Raw genomic sequence first — 3546 nt, 5'->3', positions numbered from 1 at the left:
GGGGGGGGGGTTAGTTGTTTTTTGGAGTTTTCTTAGGGTTTGTGTCCTGCTCATGAAGGCTATCGGTGGTGGCTCTTTGAAGATGGAATAAAATTATCCCCACCAAGCCCCCGTCCCGGTGCTGCATCTAGCATCGTCGATGGGTGTGTTGAAGTGTGTCTCCGGTGAATATGGTCGTCGTTTGTCTACATTTGTGTGTTTACAGATTGGATCCTTTCGATCTGCACTACTCTTAATCTACGGCAGTTGCAATTCTGGTGTGCTGCTCCTACAGGGCGTTAACACGAAGACTTTCTTATTGTCTACTACAATAAATTTTGCCTGTTTTCGGAGAAGGAGGGGCGATGACGGCGGCGCGCCTTAGACTCGCTTCAATGTTTGTAGTCGTCGCTAGGTGATCAACGGATCAGGATGTAATTCTTTTTATTTTTATGTTCGTCATATTGTCATTATTGAAAATGAATAGATTGTCAGTGTTCCCGGTAAAAGAAACATTGTCGAATAATTTGTCAGTTTACGTGAAAACAAGGTCAGCGTTCCGTGAATTGCTTTGCCAACAAAGCTTGTAGTCTAAGTGCAATGGGAACTGATTTTTTTTGACTAGGGAACTGATTTTTTGTATCACCCGAGGCCACCAACTTATGCTTCTTTTTTTAAGAATCTCGAACGAGTGTGCTTTATGGAGCCCGACTTCTTGGATAAGATCACATGGACTTCTTCTACACCTGGAGTTCAGCATAAGGCATTTCAAGGGTCAGATATGGCTGGACGTAATGAGCTAACTCCAGAGGGAGACGTTCATCCTTTTCCTTCAAAACAAGAAGTATCTGAGAGAAGTCCACATAGGAGAGCTGCTGGTCTCAATGGATTGGCGCGGGCGCAGCCGCGCATGAATCCATCCGAGAGGCATTTAGGAGCCGTTACAGTTTGCACCATCTATATAAGGCAGCACCATCAGATCCTGACCTATCAAGTACCACAAGCTCATCTGCCAATTCACAAACCTAGAAAACCACTCCAAAGCAAACAAGCACCAGCTAAGAAGGTGCTCAAATGGCGTCCCAGCTGGTTGAGAGCCACCGTGCCGGCGCCGAGGTCCACAAGGGGAACGATATCTGCAAGAAGAAGACCATCGAGCTTCTCGAAGTGCTTGGCCTCCGGAAAGGCCTCTTTCCTATGGATGACATCGAGGAGGTCGGGCACAACTGTGAGAGTGGGTTTGTGTGAATACTTCAGAAGAAGAAGAAAGAGCACACGTTCAACAAGCTCAACCAGACCGTCTCCTACGACACTGAGGTGACCGCTTTTGTGGAAAAGGGCAAGATGAAGAAGGTCACCGGGGTCAAGATCGAGGACATGTCTTTGGTCGAGGTCTATGTGGATGACTCTTCTGCTGATAAGGTTACCATCAAGGCCGACACTGGTCTGTCTGACACTCATGATGCGGCCGTGTTCGCTCTTGGGGAATAGGGAGCTACTAGATGAAAAGGCCAGAAAAATAAAGTCATGAATGGTTCGGCACTGCAGTTCACATGTTATGCACAAGTATATGTTTCCGTTTTCTTTGTAATCTAATAAGGGCTGTTGCATGGATGTTGCTTCCTTTCCGCCCATGTTATGCAGAAATTTATGTTTCCATTTTCTTTGTAATGTAATAGAGGATGTTGCATGAACGTTGCTTCCTTTCAGCATGTAAGCGTTCGTCAAATGTAATGAATAACACTTATAACGCCTCCTATATCCCACATCGCCCACTCTCAACTTCCCACTGTTGTCCCTATCTTTGTGTGTCAGAGAATGAGGGCCTTATCAACCAATAATTAAGCAAGGCTTTGAAATACAACATGAACCATGACATGCACGGAAGAATTCTAATTTTGATTCTCGGAGATCGACAACCAAAAAAAAAAAACAAGGAGATCGACAGCAAGGCTCGAATGAAAACATTGTGGAACAATTCCTGTTTTGTTGATTTTAATTTCTTGCTAATATCAAATCATCGGAGTTTATTTCCACATTTATGGTTCAGATCGATGTGAAAAACATTTTTTTTCTTAGGTACATATTTTTATGCGAAAACAAGTTCTTGTCTTGATTTTGTTTTCTTGCGTTGAAAGATTACTGAGAAAATGCAAAGGAAAAAAAGAGGACAAAAGCGGAAACCAGAGCAAGCCAAAACTAGCCAAAATTTAAGTACTAGTAAAAAGAGAATGACAAAACCAACACAGAGCAGAACTCCTACTGCTATGGTTGAGGATTAGATTATTTTCTAACTCCAAGTTCAGGTTGATGTGAAAACAAGTTGCTCACGACATTTTTAATGTTCCTCCATTACATCTTTAAAGGTTGGTTTATAGACAACATAGAACGGAAATAACTCATCATGCCACAACCCTCTACTCAGTTGAGAACAGGAATGGTTCGAAATCTGTTAGTTTGAGGCTAAGTTTGTGACTGTTGAAATGCTAAATTGTCTTACAATTTGATGTGGAAAATACCTATAAAACGGTTAAGTTTGTGATTGCTAAACTATGGATTGTTTAGATTTGTGAGGAAAAACAGCCATGAAATATGCAAAAGTAAACTATTCCAAACATTTAAATAGGCAAAAATAATTCGGTGAATGGAACTACCAAAATCTTCGAAGATTTCAAGCTACTCTATTCTTCAATGGGAAATGATCCCCTTCAACCGGTCGACCTCGTGCGAGCGTTCGCCACCTCCGTGTCTGTTAGATGGGCTCTTAATCAAACGGTCAGGAGCTAACCCCTTCGTATCCACTTCGTATCCACGTTCTACAACTGGTTCGTTGTTTCATAAAGTGGTTATGCAACTAGCCCCTTGTTGCCTTTCGACCAGGGGTTAGATCCTGCAGCGGCTGGGACTATGGAGGGTGACTGTGGCGGGGACTAGGGAGGGCAGTGGTGCAGGCTTACCGGGTAGACCCCCCGCGGCGGTGATGACGATGGGATCTCCGCTGACGGTGGCCGGCCTCTGTACGGATCCAGAGATCCCTTTTTCCCTGTTCCTGTAGGCCGGCGTAAGTGGTAGGTGGTGGCGGTCGTGGTCGTGCTCCCCGTGGCGGTGATTTGTGCTCCCCGGCCTGCTTCTGAAACCACGGGAGCGGCAACGCTATTGCTTTGTTGTGTTCAGCGGCGGCGCGCTCGGCTCAAGCAACGGCAGTGTCGTTTCTGTACATTTTTTCATTTTAAATTTTTCTGCAACACTACCTATGTTGCAAAAGTTCTCCCACCACATTGCCGCTGTTGAAAACAAAAGTGAATATGGAAAAAAAACTTTGCAACACGACCTATGTTGCAAAAAAAAATCTGCAACACAACCTATATTGCAAAAAAAAAACTGCAACATAACCTCTATTTGTAAATACTTTCCGTCGGACTAGGCAGGCGCTAGGGTTCCCCCGCTCCCCTCCCGCTGCCGCCGGCCGTCGGCCCTGCCCCCCGCCTCCGCCCCCCTTCCGCCCTGCCCCTCCTCCGTCTAGGCCGCCTCGCGCCGCCTCCCCGGGAGGTGGCCGGGGCGGAGCTC

The 3546-nt window shown here is 45.6% G+C and overlaps 1 pseudogene; it reads left to right on the top strand.

The window, feature by feature from the left end:
• Positions 1-983: 983 nt before the first annotated feature.
• Positions 984-1738, top strand: LOC119305775 (annotated as a pseudogene).
• The last annotated feature ends 1808 nt before the right edge of the window (positions 1739-3546 follow it).

This window comes from Triticum dicoccoides, chromosome 5B, assembly GCF_002162155.2.
Source record: "Triticum dicoccoides isolate Atlit2015 ecotype Zavitan chromosome 5B, WEW_v2.0, whole genome shotgun sequence".
In the NCBI taxonomy this organism is placed as follows: Eukaryota; Viridiplantae; Streptophyta; class Magnoliopsida; order Poales; family Poaceae; genus Triticum; species Triticum dicoccoides.
Note: the sequence above shows the minus strand (reverse complement) of the source record. Positions and strands in the feature narration are given on the sequence as shown.